Raw genomic sequence first — 23,892 nt, forward strand, 5'->3', positions numbered from 1 at the left:
CAGGATTTGAGCCCAGGAGTAAGGGTGACTTACTGCAGCTGTACAGAGCTTAGTTGGGACCCCATCTTGAACACTGTGCAGTGTTGTGTGCAGTTTTGGTCTCCTTACCTAATAAAGGACAAACCTGACATTGAGGGAGAGCAGCAAAGGATAACCAGACTGATCTCTGGGATGACAGGCTTGTTGTGGGAGCAGAGTTTGGGGCGACTGGGTCTGTATTCCATGGACTTTATGAAAATGAGTGTGATCTCAGTGAGATATATAAAACTCCAACAGGGTGCGACAGTATTGAATCAGGGATGGTAATTCCCCTGGCTGATATGTGTAAAACAAGGGTACAGGCAGGACTCTGTGCATTGAGATGAGAATAAATATCTGCACTCAGAGACTGGGGCACCTGGGGAATTCACTCACACCTAGAAGCCAAGGCACTGAATTTAAATAAGGATTTAGAGGCAGTAAACGGATGAGGTGAGAGCAAGAGTACAGTGTAGAAATGAAAGGCCGGTCATCATTATACTGAATTGGGTAGCAAACTCGATGGGCCAAAGGGACTACTGTACTTCCTATTTATAGTTTTCCAAGGTTACTCACATTAACGGATATATTCATTTAGTGCGATAAGTGCATTGAGGAGATGTTTGAACATGAACTAGAATGGAGGAGGCTCAATATGTTGTATGACCTCCTTCTTTGGGTTCATTTCTGGAACAGTTGAGGAACCCAGAGTGTGGGGGTAAGTACATGAAAGGTTTTGGGACTTACTGTCTTTAATTTCCGATATGGCTAGGAAGAACTGTTTGTTTAGTGTATGGATTCTTCTGTGGATGTTTCTCCTTCTTTACCGGTGTTTGTGTGTAGTCTGTGGGAAAATTGTCACAAACTCTCAGAAGTAAGGAAGGAGGTCTCTGCAGGGGCGACAGGATTGTGTTTACCATTCCCTTTTCCGATACCGAAACTGGTGCTGGGTGTTCTGTCTGGTTTTATCCTTGAAGACATCGGAACAGTTTGATACAATTGAGGATCTTGCTTTGCCATTTCAGAGACTATTGAAGAGTTTATCACATGTCGATTTTTCTGGAGTCACTTTGAGGCCAGTCCAGGAAAGCACGGGTGATTCACTTCCTGAAAGTACATTCGAAAATAATGGTTGGGAGAATCGGGCTAGTATTGAATGAGAGGAAGACCATGAGGTGGGGTGGGCAGTTAATGAGGTGAGTTTGATAAGATAGCACCAGGAAACTCGCTCAGCCTCGTACAGACAATCCCTCTGCCACACTCAAAGAAAATGGCACTGAGACAAATTATTGTATGATTCAGACCAATGAGTTGAAGACTATACTGACCCTACTCCCAGTTACAAATGCGCAGAACAAATGATCAACTGACTTCACACCAATATCCCTTTTTCCCATCTTTCCTGGGAAGACTGACTCATATTACAGGATGCGATCAAAGTGTCTACATTTCAGCATTCTGAAACCTCGGAACACTTACTTTCAATGACACTATCTCTCAGTCTCCCCCTCTCTGTCTAAACCCCAAACCCCTCCCATGTGATGATATTAAACTGAATCCCCTGCCATCTCTCTCGCAGTGATGTTCTCACCCACATCAGGCCCTTGTCAGGGCACAATGGAGAGATGGAGCTGTAAATGGGTGGGAGCTGCACATCCTGTCACTTCCAGCCTGGGCTGCCAGCTTTCCGCACACTGGGCAGGGATCGCACACAGTGTTACTGAGCAATGCACTGGGGTGGGGAACACAGTCCGACATGCTGGGAGGGTAACAGCTCCTGGGTTACAGATCAATGCAATGGGGTGGCGTACACAGTTCTACATGCTGGGAGGGTAACTGCTCCTGGGTTATAGATCAATGTACTGGGGTGGTGTACACAGTCCTACATGATGGGAGGTTAACTGCTCCTGGGTTACAGATCAATGTACTGGGGTGGTGTACACAGTCCTACATGCTGGGAGGGTAACAGCTCCTGGGTTACAGATCAATGCAATGGGGTGGGGTACACAGTCCTACATGCTGGGAGGGTAACTGCTCCTGGATTAGAGATCAATGCACTGGGTGGTGTACACAGTCCGACATGCTGGGAGGGTAACTGCTCCAGGGTTAAGATCAATGCACTGGTGTGGTGTATGCAGTCCTACATGCTGGGAGGGTAACTGCTCCTGGGTTACAGATCAATGCACTGGGGAGATGAACACAGTCCGACACGCTGGGAGGAAAAATACTCCTGGGTTACAGATCAATGCACTGGGGTGGGGTACTCAGTCGTACATGCTGGGAGGGCAACTGCTCCTGTCTTACAGATCAATGTACTTGGGTAATGTACACAGTCCTACATGCTGGGAGGGTAATTGCTCCTGGGTTACAGATCAATGCACTGGGGTGGGGTACACAGTCCTACATGCTGGGAGGGTAACTGCTCCTGGGTTACAGATCAATGCACTGGGGTGGGGTACACAGTCCTACATGCTGGGAGGGTAACTGCTCCTGGGTTACAGATCAAAGTACTGGGGTGGGGTACACAGTCCTACATGCTGGGCGGGTAAATGCTCCTGAGTTACAGATCAATGTACTGGGGTGGTGTACACAGTCCTGCATGCTGGGAGGGTAACTGCTCCTGGGTTACAGATCAATGTACTGGGGTGGGGTACACAGTCCTAAATTCTGGGAGGGTAACTGCTCCTGGGTTACAGATCAATGAACTGGGGTGGTGTACACAGTCCTACATTCTGGGAGGGTAACTGCTCCTGGGTTACAGATCAATGAACTGGGGTGGTGTACACAGTCCTACATGCTGGGAGGGTAACTGCTCCTGGTTTGCAGATCAATGCACTGCGGTGGTGTAGACAGTCCTACATGCTGGGAGGGTAATTGCTCCTGGGTTACAGATCAATGCACTGGGGAGATGAACACAGTCCGACACGCTGGGAGGGAAAATACTCCTGGGTTACAGATCAATGCACTGGGGTGGGGTACTCAGTCGTACATGCTGGGAGGGCAACTGCTCCTGTCTTACAGATCAATATACTTGGGTAATGTACACAGTCCTACATGCTGGGAGGGTAACTGCTCCTGGGTTACAGATCAATGTACTGGGGTGGGGTACACAGTCCTACATGCTGGGAGGGTAAATGCTCCTGAGTTACAGATCAATGTACTGGGGTGGGGTACACAGTCCGACATGCTTGGGGGGTAACTGCTCCTGGGTTACAGATCAATGTACTGGGGTGGTGTACACAGTCCTACAGGCTGGGAGGGTAACTGCTCCTGGGCTACATATCAATGCACTGGGATGGTGTACGCTGTCCTACATGCTGGGAGCGTAACTGCTCCTTGGTTTCAGATCAATGCACTGGGGTGGTGTGCACAGACCTACATGCTGAGAGGGTAACTGCTCCTGGGTTACAGATCAATGCACTGGGGTGGTGAACGCAGTCCTACATGCTGGGATCGTACCTGCTCCTGCGTTACAGATCAATGCACTGTGCTGGGGTACACAGTTCTACATGCTGGGAGGGTAAATGCTCCTGGGTTACAGTTCAATGCACTGGAGTGGTGTACACAGTCCTACATGCTGTTAGGTTAACTGCTCCTGGGTTTCAGATCAATGCACTTGGGTGGTGTGCCCAGTCCTACATGCTGGGAGGGTAACTGCTCCTGGGTTACTGTTCAATGTACTGGGGTAGTGTACACAGTGCTACATGCTGGGAGGGTAACTGGTCCTGGGTTTCAGATCAATACAATGGGGTGGTGTGCACAGACCTACATGATGAGAGAGTAACTGCTCCTGGGTTACAGATCAATGTACTTGGGTAATGTACACAGTCCTACATGCTGGGAGGGTAACTGCTCCTGGGTTACAGATCAATGCACTGGGTAGGTGTACACAGTCCTACATTCTGGGAGGGTAACTGCTCCTGGGTTACAGATCAATGTACTGGGGTGGGGTACACAGTCCTACATGCTGGGAGGGAAACTACTCCTGGGTTACAGATCAATGCACTGGGGTGGAGTATGCAGTACTACATGCTGGCGAGTGAGGGTAACTGCTCCTGGGTTACAGATCAATGCACTGGGGTGGGGTACACAGTCCTACATGCTGGGAGGGTAACGGCTCCTGGGTTACAGATCAATGCAAAGGGGAGCAGTACACAGTCCTATATGCTGGGAGGGTAACTGCTCATGGTTTACAGATCAATGTACCGGGGTGGTGTACACAGTCCTACATGCTGGGAGGGTAACTGCTCCTGGGTGACAGATTAATGCACTGGGGAGGTGTACACAGTCCTACATGCTGGGAGGGCAACTGATCCTGGGTTACAGATCAATGTACTGGTGTGGTGCACACAGTCCTACATGCTGGGAGGGTAACTGCTCCTGGGTTTCAGATCAATACAATGGGGTGGTGTGCACAGTCCTACATGCTGAGAGGGTAACTGCTCCTGGGTTACAGATCAATGCACTGGGGTGGTGAACACAGTCCTACATGCTGGGAGGGTAACTGCTCCTGGGTGACAGATCAATGCACTTGGGAGGGATATACAGTCGTTCATGCTTGGAGGCTAACTGCTCCTGGGTTACATTTCAGTGTACCTGGGTGGTGTACACTTTCCTACATGCTGGGAGGTAACGGCACCTGGGTTACAGATCAATGCACTGAGGTGGTTTACTCGGTCCTACATGCTGGGAGGGCAACTTCTCCTTTCTTACAGATCAATGTACTGGGGTAATGTACACAGTCCTACATGCTGGGAGGGTAATTGCTCCTGGGTTACAGATCAATGCACTGGGGTGGGGTGCACCGTCCTACATGCTGCAGGGTAAATGCTCCTGGGTTACATATCAATGCACTGGGGTGGTGTACACAGTCCTACATGCTGTTAGGGTAACTGCTCCTGGGTTACAGATCAATGCACTGGGGTGGTGTACACAGTCCTACATGCTGGGAGGGAAACTGCACCTGGTTTACAGATCAATGCACTGGGGTGGTGTACACAGTCCTACAGGCTGGGAGGGTAACTGCTCCTGGGTTACAGTTCAATGCATTGGGGTGGGATATACAGTCGTACATGCTTGGAGGCTAACTGCTACTGGGTTACATATCAGTGTACCTGGGTGGTGTACACAGTCCTACATGCTGGGAGGGTAACTGATTCTGGGTTTCAGATCAATGCACTGGATTGGGGTACGCAGTCCTACATGCTGGGAGTGTAACTGCTCATGGTTTACAGATCAATGCACTGGGGTGAGATACAATGTCCTAGATGTTGGGAAGGTAACTGTTCCTGGTCTACAGATCAATGCACTGGGTGGTGTACACAGTTCTACATGTTGGGACCGTAACCGCTCCTGGTTTACTGATCAATGCACTGGGGTGGTGTACACACTCCTACATGCTGGGAGGGCAACTGCTCCTGGATTACAGAAAAATGTACTGGGATGGTTTACACAAACCTACATGCTGGGAGGGTAACTGCTCCTGGGTTGCAGATCAATGTACTGGGGTGATGTACGCAGTCCTACGTGCTGGGAGGGTAACTGCTCCTGGGTTACAGATCAATGCACTGGGGTGGTGTACACTGTACTACATGCTGGGAGGGTAACTGCTCCTGGGTTACAGATCAATGCACTGGGGTGGTGTACACAGCTCTACATGCTGGGAGGGTAACTGCTCCTGGTTTACAGATCAATGTACTCGGGTGGTATACACAGTCGGACATGCTTGGAGGCTAACTGCTCCTGGGTTACAGATCAATGCACTGGGGTGGTGTACACAGTCCTACATGCTGGGAGGGTAACTCCTCCTGGGTTACAGATCAATGCATTGGGGTGGAGTATGCAGTCCGACATGCTGGGGTGGGGGGGGGGGGTGGGGGGGTAACTGCTCCAGGGTTACAGATCAATGCACTGGGGTGGGGTACACAGTCCTACATGCTGGTAGGGTAACTGCTCCTGGGTTACAGATCAATGCACTGGGGTGGTGTACACAGTCCTACATTCTGGGAGGGTAACTGTTCCTGGGTTACAGATCAATGTACTGGGGTGGTGTACACAGTCCTACAGGCTGGGAGGGTAACTGTTCCTGGGTTACAGAACAATGGAGTGGGGTGGTGTACACAGTCCTACACGCTGGGAGGGAAAATACTCCTGGGTTACAGATCAATGCACTCAGGTTGTGTACTCAGTCCTACATGCTGGGAGGGTAACTGCTCCTGTCTTACAGATCAATGTACTGGGGTAATGTACACAGTCCTACATGCTGGGAGGGTAATTGCTCCTGGGTTCCAGATCAATGCACTGGGGTGGGGTACACAGTCCTACATGCTGGGAGGGTAACTGCTCCTGGGTTACAGATCAATGCACTGGGGTGGGGTTCACAGTCCTACAGGCTGGGAGGTTAACAGCTCCTGGTTTACAGATTAATTCACGAGTAATCACGGCATAGTTCGCTGTGCTGGTCAGACTATCTGTTTGAGGTTTATTAATGAATGCTCTGTTGTGGTCTGCATAGCTCCCCATGCTGTACAGATGTCTAGTCTGCGTTTCCAGATCAATGCACGGGTGTGGTCTGCACTGTTTCCCATGCTAAATACTTGCTGGAGGAACATAGCAAGCCAGGCAGTATCAGGAGGTGTGGAATTTGATGTTTCGGTGTAGACCTCCGTCTGGACTCTTGCAGAAGGGATACACCTGAAACGTCGACTTCTCTACCTCACAGCGTGGCTTGCTGTGTTCTCCAAGCTTCCTGCCTGTCTTCTTTGGATTCCAGCATCTGCAGCTTTTCTCTCTCTGTCCCAGTTTTCCATCGTGTACACATGTCTCATCTGCGTTTGAGGATAAGTGCCCTGACATGATCTGCGCAGTGTTCCACTCTGGCCAGATTGCTGGATTGTATTGACCAGTGTAATGGATGAATCTGCACAGATTGCTGGGTTGTACTGAGCAGGACACTGGCCTGGTCTGTACAGTGTTCCACAGTGAACAGATATCTCATGTGGGTGTATGGTGTCTGGGCTGGTTCTGTGAGGTGGATTGAGAATGTGGCATATCTAAAAATTTCAGCTGATCTGGCAATGCCTTTAGTTCCCATTCCTGTGATTGGACCCTCCGTCTCTCACCCCATTAATGTTAATGTCACCCCAGGCACAGTACATCATGTTGGTGGGGTGGGTAGGGGGGAAAGGTCATGGACAGGTCAAGGGGTTCCCCGGAACATTCTGTCCCCGACATTCTCTAACTGACATTCCCCGGAACGTTCTGTCCCTGACATTGTTTGTGAACGGCCGGACGTCAGTGAATTGAACAAATGATAAGATCCCGAGGGAAGAGATCCCGTTCCAGGGAGAAGGAGACACTGTTCCGAAGGACCCTCAGGCAGTTAAAGGGGGGAATACGTTTTCCCTGCGTTTACATTTCTCCACGACACAGGATCGACCACAATTTAGACCAAAATACAGGAATTCCCAAACTCCGTTTGTCTTCAGGAAACTGGGAGAGAATCCTTCAGGACAGCAACGTTCCCACCCTCCGTATTAGGAACTGTGAAGGAGTGACGTGTGTCTGTTCTCGAGTGATCGAGTGTGTGGGAATGTTCTAGAAACCATCTGTCCTTATGGATGTGTCTCTGTGTGTTTGGGGACGAAGGTTTCTGGTGGTTTATGTCACATTTTTGTCAGTAATTCCAACCTTCCCATTTGTTATTCCAGCTCCAATTATTTTAATAAATCCCTGAATACAGGGACACATTTGAAATCTCACTGGGTCCCCGATCAAACGGGTCCCTTTGCCTCCAGGCTGATGGATAATGGGTTTGTTTTCCTTCCTCACAGTTAACGTAGTGACCATCTACGTCCTGCTTTATAAAGATTGTGGATTGTCTCCATGTGTCAGACGTTACCTGGGGGCCATGGCAGCGGCGGATCTCCTGGTCATTATCCTCGACCTGATCCTGAGACACATTCCCATTGTTTATGAGGAACAGTTTTATTTCCTGATGGACTCCGTCCCCGTGTGTAATATCCACGCCGTCCTGCTTTATGCAGCCACTGACTGCTCTGTCTGGTTCACCGTCACTTTCACCTTTGATCGGTTTGTGGCCATTTGTTGCCAGAAGCTGAAAAGTAAATATTGCAGTGAGACAACGGCGGCTGTGGTTCTGGGAGTAGTGACTGTGCTGAGCTGTTTCAAGAACATTTTCTGGTATTTTATGTCCGAGGCTCGGTATTTGCTGCGGAACCATCCCTGGTTTTGTTCTGTAACAGACGCTGTTCGATTCTCCAGTGTCTGGGCCTCAATCGAGTTCCTCCACCACATTCTAACCCCGTGTGTCCCATTTCTCCTGATTCTGCTGCTCAATGTTCTCACTGTCAGACACATTTTAGTGACCAGCAGAGCCCGCAGGAGACTCCGCGCTCCCACCAATGGGGACGCTCAGTCTGACACTGAAATGAGAAACCGAAAAAAATCCATCATTTTACTGTTTGTGATCTCGGCCAATTTCATCCTGTTATGGTCAACGTTCATGCTGTATTCTGTATGGTACCGGATGGATTGGATTGGGTATACCCCTCTGTATCTCCATTACTTTGTGCAGGAATTGGCGTTCATGCTGCAGCTCCTCAGTTGCTGCACAAACACCGCGATTTATGCCGTGACCCAGACTAAGTTCAGGCAGCAGCTGAAGAATGTGCTGAAATATCCCTTCACCCAAATCCATCCATCCATCAAATTCCCTCGTTAATCAATCCATCCAGGATTTTCTCATTTCACTTCAGTGTTTCAGCGATGGAGCAGCCTGTCGCTATGGTAACAGACTGAGGGTAGCGCTGGTTTGTCCATCCTTATCCCACAGGGGGGTTACAGGGAAACATTTCAATGTTTCTCACAACTCAGGGGCCAGTGAGAAAAGGCACCATCCCACTGACTGTATCCATCACTTCCATTTGTAACCAATAAAAATGTTGATTAAAGCGTGCCGAGCAGCAGAGTGACTGATGTTGTTGTGTGTCTTTGTGTTGGAGAAGCTGAGCTGGAGAGAGACAGACTCAGCCCCAAGTCCTGGTCCTCAGGGAAGGGGAGGGCATCGCGCCCTGAGCTCAGGAGCTGGGTTTAACTCTCTCTGACTCCCCACTCCAACCTGGACTCCCCATTTCCTCTCCCCTATCCTTTCTCCTCATTGCTCTCCCTCTCTATCTCTGCATACTCTTTCCTTCTCAACACCTCTCCTTTTCACTCTCACTCATTCCGCCGTCTCTATCACACATACCCCCAATCCCGGTTTCTCCACCTGCCTCCACACTTCCCTCTCTCCCTCCCTGACAGAGAGAGAGAGAGAGAGAGAGAGAGAGAGAGGAGAGAGGGATGGAGTTGACAGAGGGAACGCGAGGGGGGATAACAGAGGGGGCAAGACAGGAAGGGAGATCGCAGCAAGAGAAAGAGAGAGAGACAGGGGTGAGAAGGAGAGAGAGAGGAGAGAAAGGGAGATGAGGCGACAGTGATTCGAGAGAGTGTGAAAGAGCAGGGAGAGACAGGGTGGGGGCACGAGTGACAGGGGGTGAGAGAGAGGGGCAAGAGAGAGAGAGAGGAGACAGACAAAAGCGGTGGGAGAAACGTGGGGTGCGAGAGAGAGGGGTGCGAGAGAGGGGAGGCCGAGAGAGGGGTGGGGCGAGAGAGTGGAGGCAAGAGAGACAGGGGTGCGAGAGAGGGGGGCGAGAGAGACAGAGGGGGTGAGAGACAGAGGGGGCGACGAGAGACTGGGGGCGAGGAAAGAGACCAGGGACAAGAGTGAGACCGGGGGCGACGAGAGAAACCAGAGGCGTGAGAGCCCGGGGGCGAGAGAGAGAATGGGGGTGAGAGAGGGGGGTTGACGTGAGAGACCTGAGGTGAGAGAGACTGGGCGTGAATGAGACCAGGAATGACGAGAGACTGGTGGAGAGAGAGACTGGGCGTAACGAGAGAGACCGGGGGCTGAGAGACCGAGGGGAGAGAGAGACCGGGGATGATGAGTGACCGGGGGCGAGAGAGACCGGGGATTGAGAGAGATTGGGGGGAGGCGAGCAAGAACAGAGGGGAGAGAGAGACGGGGGCGGGGGGTGCAACGAGAGACCAGGGAGGGTGAGAGAGATCAGGGGTGAGAGACGCAGGGGGCGAGAGAGAACGGGGGCGCGATGAGAGATACTGGGGCGAGAGGGACCGGAGGGTGAGAGAGAGATCGGGGGCGACGAGAGAGACCGGGGACAAGAGAGAGACCAGGGGGGAGAGAGACTGGGGGCAAGAGAGAGGGGCTGATGAGAGAGCCGGCGTGACGAGAGAGACTGGGGGCGAGAGAGAACAGAGGCAAGAGAGACCGGGGTGGGGGTGGGGGGGGGTGATAGAGACGGTGGGGGGGAGGATGAGAGAGTCCAGGGGCGAGAGAGACCTGGGGCAATGAGAAACCGGGCGCGACGAGAGAATGGGGCAGACAGAGACCGGGGGGGGGATACGAGAGAGAGACCAGGGGCGAGAGAAACCGGGGGCAATGAGAGACTGGGGGTGAGAGAGAGACCAGTGGTGAGAGAGACCAGGGAGAGTTCGAGACTGGGGGCGAGAGAGACTGGGGAGAGTTAGAGACCGGGGATGAGAGAGACCTGGGGCAACGAGAAACCGGCGCGACGAGAGAGAACGGGGCAGAGAGAGACCGGGGGGGGGTGGTGGTAAGAGAGAGACCAGGGGCGGGAGAGAAACTGGGGGCAATGAGAGACCAGGGGTAAGAGAGAGACCAGTTGCGAGAGAGACCAGGGAGAGAGAGTGACTGAGGGCAAGAAAGACCGAGGGTGACGAGAGACCAGGGCAAGTGAGACTAGGGGCCAGAGAGACTGGGGGGTGGGGGTGAGAGATCAGGGAGTGAGACACCTGGTGTGACGATAGACCGGGGGCGACGAGAGAGATGAGAGACCAGAAGCGAGAGAGACTGGGAGTCTAGAGAGACCAGGGGCAAGAGAGACCGAGGGCAACAAGACAGAATGGGGGGTGAGAGAGACCGGGGGAAGAGAGAGGGGGTGACGAGACAGACCGAGCCGAGAGAGACCGGGGCGGGGGGGGGGGTGGGAGGTGGTGAGAGACCGAGGGTGAGAACGATTGGGGTGGGTGGGTGAGAGGGACTGTGGGGCGAGAGAGAGATCAGGGGTGAGAGAGACTGGGACGAGAGAGACCAGGAGTGAAGAGGGAGACCGGGGGCGAGGGAGACCAGGAGCGAAGAGGGAGACCGGGGGCGAGGGAGACCAGGAGTGAAGAGGGAGACCGGGGGCGAGGGAGAGCGGGAGTGAAGAGGGAGACCGGGGGAGAGGGAGACGAGGAGTGAAGAGGGAGACCGGGGGCGAGGGAGACCAGGGGTGAAGAGGGAGACCAGGAGTGAAGAGGGAGACCGGGGGCGAGGGAGACCAGGGGTGAAGAGGGAGACCGGGGGCGAGCGAGACCAGGAGTGAAGAGGGAGACCAGGAGTGAAGAGGGAGACCGGGGGCGAGGGAGACCAAGAGTGAAGAGAGAGACTGGGGGCGAGGGAGACCAGGAGTGAAGAGGGAGACCGGGGGGGAGGGAGACCAGGAGTGAGGAGGGAGACCAGGAGTGAAGAGGGAGACCGGGGGCGAGGGAGACCAGGGGTGAAGAGGGAGACCGGGGGCGAGGGAGACCAGGGGTGAAGAGGGAGACCGGGGGCGAGGGAGACCAGGAGTGAAGAGGGAGACCGGGGGCGAGGGAGAGCGGGAGTGAAGAGGGAGACCGGGGGAGAGGGAGACGAGGAGTGAAGAGGGAGACCGGGGGCGAGGGAGACCAGGGGTGAAGAGGGAGACCGGGGGCGAGGGAGACCAGGAGTGAAGAGGGAGACCAGGAGTGAAGAGGGAGACCGGGGGCGAGGGAGACCAGGGGTGAAGAGGGAGACCGGGGGCGAGGGAGACCAGGGGTGAAGAGGGAGACCGGGGGCGAGGGAGACCAGGAGTGAAGAGGGAGACCGGGGGCGAGGGAGACCGGGAGTGAAGAGGGAGACCGGTGTCGAGGGAGACCGGGAGTGAAGAGGGAGACCGGGGGAGAGGGAGACGAGGAGTGAAGAGGGAGACCGGGGGCGAGGGAGACCAGGGGTGAAGAGGGAGACCAGGAGTGAAGAGGGAGACCGGGGGCGAGGGAGACCAGGGGTGAAGAGGGAGACCGGGGGCGAGGGAGACCAGGAGTGAAGAGGGAGACCGGGGGCGAGGGAGACCGGGGGTGAAGAGGGAGACCGGGGGCGAGGGAGACCAGGAGTTAAGAGGGAGACCGAGGGCGAGGGAGACCAGGAGTGAAGAGGGAGACCGGGGGCGAGGGAGACCGGGGGCGAGGGAGACCGGGGGCGAGGGAGACCAGGAGTGAAGAGGGAGACCGGGGGCGAGGGAGACCAGGAGTGAAGAGGGAGACCGGGGGCGAGGGAGACCAGGGGTGTAGAGGTAGACCGGGGGCGAGGGAGACCAGGGGTGAAGTGGGAGACCAGTTGCGAGGGAGACCAGGAGTGAAGAGGGAGACCGAGGGCGAGGGAGACCAGGGGTGAAGAGGGAGACCGGGGGCGAGGGAGACCAGGAGTGAAGAGGGAGACCGGGGGCGAGGGAGACCGGGGGTGACGATACAGACCAGGGGGGCTAGAGAGATCGGGACTGAGAGAGACCGGGGCGACGAGATACACCAGGGGCGAGAAAGAGACCACGGGTGAGAGAGACTGGAGGCGAAAGAGTTCGGGGGCGAGAGAGAGGGGGTGATGAGACAGACCGGGCCGAGAGAGGCCGGGGTGGGGGTGTGTGAGAGACCGGGGCGAGAGAGACCCAGGGCGAGAGAGACCGGGGCCAACGAGAGACCGGGGCGAGAGAGACAGGGGGCGAGAGAGACCGGGGCCAACGAGAGACCGGGGCGAGAGAGACAGGGGGCGAGAGAGAGTCCTGGGGCAGCGAGAGAGACCAGGGGCAACAGAGATACCAGGGGCGAGAGAGACCAGGGGGCAAGAGAGAGAGACCTGGGGGGGCGAGAGAGAGAGAGACCGGGCAGGGACGAGAGAGACCAGGGGCAATGAGAGAGTGGGGGGGAATGAGAGAGTGGGGTTGGGATAGACTGGGGGTGACAAGACAGACTGGGGGCGAAGAGAGAGCCCGGGGGCGAGACAGACTGGGGTGGAGAGATAGACTGGGTCGAGGGAGACCGGGGGGGAGAGACCAGGGTTGACGAGAGTCTGGGTGCCTGAGAGACCGGGGACAAGAAAGAGACCAGGGGTGATGAGAGAAGGGTTGACAAGAGAGACTGTTGGTGACAAGACAGACCAGGAGCGAGAGTGAGAGTGAGACCGTGGTGAGAGGGAGACTGGGGGCGAGAGAGAGGGGGTGACAAGACAGACTGGGTACGAGAGAGACTGGGGTTGAAGAGAGACTGGGGGCAACGAGAGACTGGGGGCAACGAGAGAGATCGAGGGCAAGAGAGACTGGGGCGATGAGAGACCGGGGGCAACAAAAAAGACCGGGGGACAAGGGAGACTGGGGGAAATGAGAGAGCGGGGGCGATGAGAGACAGGGCGTGAGAGAGAGCCTGGGGGACGAGAGAGAGAGTCCGGGGGCGAGAGAGAGATCGGGGGCGAGAGAGACTGGGGAGGGGGCGGGGAGAGACCAGGGTGATGAGACAGACCAGGGATGAGAGAGAGAGATCGGGGCGATGAGAAAGACCGGGGGTGAGAGAGAGAGATCAGGGCGATGAGACAGATCGGGGCTAGAGAGAGAGAGACCAGGGCGATGAGACAGACCTGGGGCGAGAGAGAGATCGGAGCGATGAGACAGACCAGGGGCGAGAGAGAGATCGGGGGCGAGAGAGACTGGGGAGGGGCGGGGAGAGACCAGGGTGATGAGACAGACCAGGGGTGAGAGAGAGAGATCGGGGTGATGAGACAGACCGGGGGTGAGAGAGAGAGATTGGGGCGATGAGAAAGACCGGGGGTGAGAGAGAGAGATCGGGGTAATGAGACAGACCGGGGGCTAGAGACTGAGATCGGGGCGATGAGACAGACCGGGGGTGAGAGAGAGAGATCGGGGCGATGAGAAAGACCGGGGGCTAGAGAGTGAGATCGGGGTGATGAGACAGACCGGGGTGAGAGAGAGACCAGGGTGATGAGACAGACCAGGGGTGAGAGAGAGAGATCGGGGTGATGAGACAGACCAGGGGTGAGAGAGAGAGATCGGGGTGATGAGACAGACCAGGGGTGAGAGAGAGAGATCGGGGCGATGAGAAAGACCGGGGGCTAGAGATTGAGATCGGGGCGATGAGACAGACCGGGGGTGAGAGAGAGAGATCGGGGCAATGAGACAGACCGGGGGCTAGAGAGAGAGATCGGGGCGATGAGACAGACCAGGGGTGAGAGAGAGACCGGGGTGATGAGACAGACCGGGGGCTGGAGAGAGAGAACCAGGGCGATGAGACAGACCTGGGGCGAGAGAGAGAGATCCGAGCGATGAGTCAGACCGGGGGCTAGAGAGAGAGACCAGGGCGATGAGACAGACCAGGGGTGAGAGAGAGACCAGAGCGATGAGACAGACCGGGGGTGAGAGAGAGACCGGGGCGATGAGACAGACCAGGGGTGATAGAGAGACCAGGGCGATGAGACAGACCAGGGGGTGAGAGAGAGATCGGGGGCGAGAGAGACCAGGGCGATGTGACAGACCAGGGGGTGAGAGAGAGATCGGGGGCGATGAGACAGAACGGGGGCTAGAGAGAGAGACCAGGGCGATGAGACAGACCGGGGGTGAGAGAGAGACCGGGGCGATGAGACAGACCAGGGGTGAGAGAGAGACCAGGGCGATGAGACAGACCAGGGGTGAGAGAGAGACCGGGTTTGACAAGAGAGACCGGGGATGAGAGAGAGACCGGGGGTGACAAGACAGACCGGGGATGAGAGAGAGAGATCGGGGTGATGAGACAGACCGGGGGCGAGAGAGAGACCAGGGCGATGAGACAGACCAGGGGTGAGCGAGAGACCAGTGCGATGTGACAGACCAGGGGGTGAGAGAGAGATCGGGGGCGATGAGACAGAACGGGGGCTAGAGAGAGAGACCGAGGCGATGAGACAGACCTGGGGGTGAGAGAGACTGGGGCGATGAGACAGACCGGGGGCTAGAGAGAGATCGGTGTGATGAGACAGACCGAGGGTGAGAGAGAGACCGGGGGGCGATGAGACAGACCGGGGGCTAGAGAGAGATCGGTGTGATGAGACAGACCGAAGGTGAGAGAGAGACCAGGGTGATGAGACAGACCGGGGGCTAGAGAGAGATCGGGGTGATGAGACAGACCGGGGGTGAGAGAGAGATCGGGGGGCGATGAGACAGACCGGGGGCTAGAGAGAGAGACCAGGGCGATGAGACAGACCAGGGGGTGAGAGAGAGATCTGGGGCGAGAGAGACTGGGGCGATGAGACAGACCGGGGGCGAGAGAGAGATCGGGGTAATGAGACAGACCGGGGGTGAGAGAGAGACCGGGGGGCGATGAGACAGACCGGGGGCTAGAGAGAGAGACCAGGGCGATGAGACAGACCAGGGGGTGAGAGAGAGATCGGGGGCGAGAGAGACTGGGGCGATGAGACAGACCGGGGGCGAGAGAGAGATCGGGGTAATGAGACAGACCGGGGGCAAGTGAGAGATCGGGACGATGAGACAGACCGGGGGTGAGAGAGAGATCGGGGGCGAGAGAGAATGGGGCGATGAGACAGACCGGGGGCGAGAGAGAGATCGGGGGCGAGAGAGACTGGGGAGGGGGGGGGGGAGAGACCAGGGTGATGAGACAGACCAGGGGTGAGAGAGAGAGATCGGGGCGATGAGAAAGACCGGGGGTGAGAGAGAGAGATCGGGGTAATGAGACAGACCGGGGGCTAGAGAGAGAGATCGGGGCGATGAGACAGACCAGGGGTGAGAGAGAGAGATCGGGGCGATGAGACAGACCGGGGGCTAGAGAGAGAGAGACCGGGGCGATGAGACAGACCGGGGGTGAGAGAGAGACCGGGGTGATGAGACAGACCGGGGGCTAGAGAGAGAGACCAGGGCGATGAGACAGACCTGGGGCGAGAGAGAGATCGGAGCGATGAGTCAGACCGGGGGCTAGAGAGAGAGACCAGGGCGATGAGACAGACCGGGGGTGAGAGAGAGACCGGGGATGACAAGAGAGACCGGGGATGTGAGAGAGAGATCGGGGCGATGAGACAGACCGGGGTCGAGAGAGAGATCGGGGCGATGAGACAGACCGGGGGCTAGAGAGAGAGACCGGGGCGATGAGACAGACCGGGGGTGAGAGAGAGACCGGGGGTGACAAGAGAGACCGGGGATGAGAGAGAGAGATCGGGGCGATGAGGCAGACCGGGGGCGAGAGAGAGATCAGGGCGATGAGACAGACCGGGGGGTGAGAGAGATCGGGGTGATGAGACAGACCGGGGGTGAGAGAGAGGGGTTCACGAGAGAGACCAGGGTGACAAGGCAGACTGGGGGCGAGAGAGAGAGACCGGGTGCGATGGAGAGTGGGGTCTGGGGGCGAGAGAGAGACCGGGGGTGACAAGAGAGACCGGGGATGAGAGAGAGAGATCGGGGCGATGAGACAGACCGGGGGGGTGAGAGAGAGACCGGGGCGATGAGACAGACCGGGGGGTGAGAGAGACCGGGGAGTGAGAGACTGGGGGACGAAAGAGATCGGGGGTGAGAGAGAATGGGGTCAAGAGAAACCGGGGGGGTGGGTGGGGTAGGAGAGACCGGGGGGCGAGAGACTGGGTGCGAGAGAGACTGGGGCAAGAGAAATGGGGTGATGAGAGAGACCGGGGTGAGAGAGACCGGGGGCAATGAGAGAGACACCTGGTGCAAGAGAGAACGGGGGGCGAGAGAGAGACTGGGGTGAGAGAGAGATACTGGGGGGTGAGAGCGACCGGGGGCGCTGAGAGACTGGGGGCGAGAGACGGGGGGGCGAGAGAGACTGGTTGGCAAAAGAGACCAGGGATGAGAGAGACTGGGGGCGAGAGAAAGGGGATGAGAGATCGGGGGCGAGAGGGACTGGGGAGGGGAGCGATACTGGGGGTGGGGTAGGGCGCTAGAGAATGGGAGCGAGAGAAATGAGGTGACGAGAGAGACCGGGGGTGAGAGCCCGTGGCGAGAGAGACCAGGGGGTGACGGGGGGGTGAGAGAGACTGGGGACAATGACAGAGACCTGGAACAAGAGAGATGGGGGCAAAAGAGATCGGGGGCGAGAGAGACCGGGGGGCGAGAGAGACTGGGGGGCGAGAGAGACCGGGGGCGATAGAGACCGGGGGGCGAGAGAGACTGGGGGCGAGAGAGACCAGGGGTGAGAGAGACAGGGGGGGGAGAGAGACGAGGGGGCGAGAGAGAGCGGGGGTGAGAGAGACCGGGGGCAACGAGAGAGATCTGGAACGAGAGAGACTGGGGCAAGAGAGACCGGGTGGCGAGAGAGACTGGGGGCGAGGGAGACCGGGGGCGATGGGAAAGACCGGCGGTGACGAGAGAGACTGGGGCGAGAGAGAGAGAGGGAGTGACAAGAGCCCGGCGGCAACGAGAGAGACCGAGAACAAGAGAGACTGGGGGTGACGAGAGAGACCCCGGGAGGGTGAGGGAGACTGGAGGCGAGAGAGACTGGGGGGCGAGACACCGGGGGTGACAAGAGAGACCGGGAGCTAGAGAGAGGGGTTGACAAGAGAGACTGGGGGCGATGAGACAAATTGGGAGCAGGAGAGGCCAGGTGCGAGAGAGACCAGGGGTGAGACACAAGGAGTGACAAGAGACCGGGGGCGACAAGAGAGACTGGGGGCGAGAGTTCAGGGTGACAAGAGAGACCGGGGGTGAGAGAGACTGGGCATGAGTGAGAGACCGGGGCAAAGAGAGACCAGGATGGCGAGAGGAACCGTGGGGCGAAAGAGACCGGGGGTGAGAGAGAGAGACCGTGGTGAAAGAGAGACTGGGGCAATAGAGATAGGGGGCGGCGAGAGACCGCGGGCACCAAGAGAGACCGGGAACGAGAGAGACTGGGTGTGACAGAGATCGAGGGCAAGAGAGATACCGGAAGCGAGAGAGAGGGACTGATGAGAGAGACCAGGAGCCAGGGAGACCGTGGGCCAGAGACCGGGGGTGACGAGAAACCAGGAGTGATAATGGGGCGAGTGAGACCAGGGGTGAGAGTGAGACTGGGGGCAAGAGAGACCGGGGGAGAGAGAGAGACCGGAGGGTGAGAGATATTGGGGGCGACGAGACAGACCAGGGATGAGAGAGACCAGGGGCATGAGACCAGTGGTGATGAGTGACCAGGGCCGACGAGAGACCGGGGGTTCATAGAGACAGGCGACAAGACAGACCGGGGGTGAGAGCGATACCAGGGGTGAGAGAGATACCGGGGACGAGAGAGAGATGGGGGTGAGAGAGACCAGGGGCAAGAGAGACCGGGGGAAGAGAGACCGGGGGCAAGTGAGACATGGGGTAAGAGAGAGACCGGGGGCAAGAGAGACTGGGGGGAGAGAGACCGGGGGCAATGAGAGACCGGGGGCAACGAGAGAGACCAGGGCGAGAGACACCGTGGGGCGAGAGAGACTGGGGGAAGAGAGACCGGGAGCAAGAGAGACTGGGGGAAGAGAGACCGGGGGCAAGAGAGACATGGGGTGAGAGAGAGACCGGGTCGAGAGAGACCCGGGGCAAGAGAGACCGGGGGGAGAGAGACCGGGGGCAATGAGAGACCGGGGGCAACGAGAGAGACGAGGGTGAGAGACACCATGGGGCGAGAGAGACTGGGGGAAGAGAGACCAGGGGCAAGAGAGACATGGGGTGAGAGAGAGTCCAGGGGTGAGAGAGACCAGGGGCAAGAGAGACCGGGGGAAGAGAGACCGGGGGCAAGAGAGACATGGGGTGAGAGAGGGACCGGGGACAAGAGATACCGGGGGCAAGAGAGACCGGGGGGAGAGAGACCGGGGGCAATGAGAGACCGGGGGAAATGAGAGAGACCAGGGCGAGAGACACCGTGGGGCGAGAGAGACTGGGGGAAGTGAGACCGGGGGCAAGAGAGACATGGGGTGAGAGAGAGACCAGGGGTGAGAGAGACCAGGGGCAAGAGAGACCGGGGGAAGAGAGACCGGGGGCAAGAGAGACATGGGGTGAGAGAGAGACCGGGGGCAAGAGAGACCGTGGGGCGAGTTAGGTCGGGGGTGACGAGAGAGACCGGGGGCGACGGGAAAGACTGGTGGTGACGAGAGAGACAGGGGGCGAGAGAGACATGGGGTGAAGAGAGAGACGGGGGGCGACGAGACAGACCGGGGACGACGAGAGAGACCAGGGGCAAGAGAAACCGGATGCGAGAGAGACCGGCGGCGAGACACTGCGTGTGACGACACAGCGGAGAGGACGAGAGACCGGGGGTGACGAGAGACAAGGGGGCGCTGAGAGCAACCGGGATGCAAGAGAACGGGGGTGATGAGAGACCGGGGACGAGAGAGACCACAGGCGTGAGACCGGCGGTGACGAGAAACCGAGGGGGCAAGAGAGAGGGGTTAACAAGAGAGACTGGGGCGACAAGACAGACCGGGAGTGTGAGTGAGACCGTGGTGAGATGGTGACCGGGCGAGAGAGACTGGGGGCGAGAGAGTCCCAGGGGTGACAAGTGACCGGGGGCGACAATAGAGACCGGGCGAGAGAGACCGAGGGCGAGAGAGACTGGAGGCGAGAGAGAGAGAGAGACCGGGGATGAAGAGAGACCAGAGGGTGAGAGAGAGGGGTTTGTGAGAGAGACCAGGGGGCTAGAGGGACGGGGGGCAACAAGACAGACCGGGAGTGAGAGAGACTGTGGGCGAGAAAGTCCAGGGGCGAGAAAGAAAGGGGGGAGAGAGACCAGGGGCGAGAGAAACCGGGGTCGAGAAAGAGAACGGGGGTGAGAGATAGAGGGGGTGACGAGAGACACCGGGGGCGAGAGAGAGAGAGACAGGGGTGGGGAGTTAGAGAGACAGGTGGGGCAAGAGAGACTGGGGCGCAAAAGAGACCTGGGGTGAGAGAGACTGGGGGCGAGAGACGGGGGGAGACGAGAGAGACCGGGGGTGACGATAGAGACCGGGGACAACAAGAGAGACTGGGGGCAAGAGAAAGTGGGGTTGAGAGAGACTGGGGGTGAGAGTGACCGGGGGCGAGAGAGAGACTATGAACGAGAAAGGCCGGGGAGCGAGACCGGCTGGGTGTGAGAGAGACAGTGAGCGACAAGACAGACTGGGGACAAGAGAGACTGTGGGCGAGAAACCAGGGGCAAGACACTGGGGGTGACGAGAGACTGGGGGCAACAAGAGAGACCAGGGAAGAAAGAGACGGGGGTGGGGGGGGTGCGAGAGAGATTGGGGTGGAGAGAGACCGGGGACGAGAGAGAGCCCGGGGGTGAGAGAGACCGGGGACAAGAGAGTGAGACCTGGGGCGAAGAGAGAGGGGGCGAGAAAGAGACCGAGAGTGAGAGGGAGGGGGTGACGAGAGAGACTGGGGGCAAGATACCGGGGGCGAGAGAGAGAGAGAGAGAGCGAAAGAGACCGAGGGGATGAAAGCCTCCGGGGACAATAAAGATTGGGGTGGAGAGAGGGGGTGACGAGAGACCAGGGACAATGAGAGAGACCGGGGGCGAGAGAGACTGGGGGGCAACAAGGGAGACCGGGGCGAGAGAGACAGGGGACGAGAGTGAGACTGGGGGCGAGAGGGAGGGGGTGATGAGAGAGACCGGGAGCAAGAGATCCCGGGTGCGAGAAAGAGAGATCAGGGGTGAAGAGACTGACCGGGGGTGAGAGTGACCGGAGGCGAGAGAGACCGGGGGCGACAGAGACCGGGGGTTACAGAGACCGGGGGGTGAGAGAGAGAGAGAGACCGGGACACAAAAGAGACCTGGGGTGAGAGAGACCAGGGGCGAGAGAAAGAGGGAGACAAGAGACACCAGGGGCGACGAGAGAGATTTGGGGCAAGAGAAAGTGGGGTCGAGAGAGACCAAGGGAGAGAGTAGCTGGGGAGGAGAGAGAGTCTAGGGAGCGAGAGAGGTTGGGTGCGAGAGAGGCAGGGAGCAATGAGACAGACCGGGGGCAAGAGAGACTGTGGGTGAGAGAGACCGAGGGTGAGACACTAGGGGTGACGAGAGACCGGGGTTGACAAGAGAGACTGTGGGCGAGAGAGACCGAGGGTGAGAGGGACCGGGGGCGAGAGAGAGTCCTGGGTCAAGAGAGGGGGGTCAACGAGAGAGACCGTGGGCAAGAGAGAGAGACCGGGGGCAAAGAGAGACGGGGGCGAGAGAGACCGGGGTGGCGCGAGAGAGAGACTGGGGGTCTAGAGAGAGACCGGGGGGTGAGAGAGAGACTGGGGGCGAGAGAGAGACTGGGGGCGCGAGAGAGACTGGGGGCGAGAGAGAGACTGGGGAGCGAGAGAGAGACTGGGAAGCGAGAGAGAGACTGGGGAGCGAGAGACGGGTTTGCGAGAGAGACTGGGGGTCTAGAGAGAACGGGGGCAAGAGAGAGAGACAGGGAATAAAGAGAGACAGGGGTCGAGAGAGGCCGGATGCAAGAGAGACAGTGAGCAATGAGACCGACCGGGGGGCAAGAGAGACCGGAGGTCAGAGAGACCGTGGGCCAGAGAAAGAGACCGGGGGCGAGAGACAGGGGGAGACGAGAGACACCAGGGGCGATGAGAGAGATTTGGGGCGAGAGAAAGTGGGGTCGACAGACACCGGGGGCAAGAGTGACTGGGGGCAAGAGAGAGTCCAGGGAGCGAGAGAGGCCGGGGAGCGAGAGAGGCCGGGTGCGAGAGAGACAGAGAGCAATGAGAAAGACCGGGGGTGAGAGAGACCGGGGCCAGACACCAGGGGTGACGAGAGACTGGGGGCGACAAGAGAGAATGTGGGCGAGAGAGACCGAGGGTGAGAGGGACAGGGGGCGAGAGAGAGGGGGTAACGAGAGAGACCGGGGCTGAGAGAGACCGGGGGCAAGAGAGAGAGACCGAGGCGAGAGAGACCAGGGGCAAGAGAGAGACTGGGGGCGAGAGAGACTGTGGGCGAGAGAGACCGGGGATGACGATAGACCGGGGCTGAGAAAGGCTGGGGGTGAGAGTCACCGGGGGCGAGAGAGGCCGGGGGTGAGAGTAACCAGGGGCGAGAGAGAGACCGGGTGCGGGAGAGACGCCGAGAAGCGAGAGAAGCCGGGTGCAAGAGAGACAGGAAGCGACGAGACAGACAGTGGGCAAGAGAGACTGTGGGCGAGAGAGACCGGGGGCCGAGAGAGACCGGGGGCCGAGAGAGACTGGGGGCGAGAGAGACAGGGAGCGATGAGACAGACCGGGGGCGAGACACCGGGGTTGACAAGAGACAGGGGGCGACAAGCGACCAGTGGCGAGAGAGACCGGGGGCGAGAGAGACTGTGAGCGAGAGAGAACGAGGATGAAAGAGACCGGGGGCGAGAGAGAGTCCTGGGGCGAGAGAGAGGGGGTGACAAGAGACACCGGGGGGGGTGAGAGAGAACGGGGGCAAAGAGAGACAGGGGGCGAGAGAGGCCGGATGCAAGAGAGACAGTGAGCAATGAGACCGACCGGGGGGCAAGAGAGACCGGAGGTCAGAGAGACCGTGGGCCAGAGAAAGAGACCGGGGGCGAGAGACAGGGGGAGACGAGAGACACCAGGGGCGATGAGAGAGATTTGGGGTGAGAGAAATTGGGGTCGACAGACACCGGGGGCAAGAGTGACTGGGGGCAAGAGAGAGTCCAGGGAGCGAGAGAGGCCGGGGAGCGAGAGAGGCCGGGTGCGAGAGAGACAGAGAGCAATGAGACAGACCGGGGGTGAGAGAGACCGGGGCCAGACACCAGGGGTGACGAGAGACTGGGGGCGACAAGAGAGAATGTGGGCGAGAGAGACCGAGGGTGAGAGGGACCGGGGGCGAGAGAGAGAGACCGAGGCGAGAGAGACCAGGGGCAAGAGAGAGACTGGGGGCAAGAGAGACTGTGGGTGAGAGAGACCGGGGGTGAGAGAGAGAGACCGGTGGCGAGAGAGACCGGGGACGAGAAAGACTGAGGGTGAGAGTGACTGGGGGCGAGAGAGGCCAAGAAGCAAGAGAAGCCGGGTGCGGGAGAGACAGGAATCGACGAGACAGACTGGGGGCAAGAGAGACTGTGGGTGAGAGAGACCGGGGGCCGAACGAGACTGGGGGCGAGAGAGACCATTGGGGGGGTGAAAGAGACCGGAGGGTTGATAGACACCGTGGGCAAGACAGATTGGGGGTGAGCGAGACCATGGAGGGGGCGAGAGAGATCGGGGGCGATGAGAGAGACCGGGGGCGAGAGACCGGAGGAAATGAGAGATCGGGGGGCAAGAGAGACCGCGGGTGAGAGACCGGGGTGATGAGGGACTGAGGGCAAGAGGGACTGGTGGCGACAAGAGACAGGGTGGTCGAGAGAAACCGAGATCGACGAGAGAGTCCGAGGGCGAGAGAGAGACCGGGTGCGACAAAAGACCGGCAGCGAGAGACACCAGGGGTGGCGAGAGAGAACAGGGGTGAGAAAGACCAGGGGTGGGGGGGAAGAGAGAGACGGGTTTGTGAGAGAGACTGGGGGCGAGTGAGAGAACGGCGGCGGCGAGAGAGACAGGGGGTTGAGAGAGACCGGGCGTGACGAGGGTGACCGGGGGCGAGACAGACCAGGGATGAGACAGACCGGGGGCGACGAGAGAGACTGGGGGGCGAGAGAGAGACCGGGGGAAGAGAGAGAGACCGGGGGAGAGAGAGAGACCGGGGGCGAGAGAGAGACGGGGTGAAGAGAGACCGGGTGCGAGAGAGAGACCGGGGGCAAGAGTGAGACCGGGGGCGAGAGAGAGACCGGGG

The sequence above is a fragment of the Chiloscyllium punctatum genome, chromosome 27 (assembly GCF_047496795.1).
Source record: "Chiloscyllium punctatum isolate Juve2018m chromosome 27, sChiPun1.3, whole genome shotgun sequence".
Taxonomy (NCBI): Eukaryota; Metazoa; Chordata; class Chondrichthyes; order Orectolobiformes; family Hemiscylliidae; genus Chiloscyllium; species Chiloscyllium punctatum.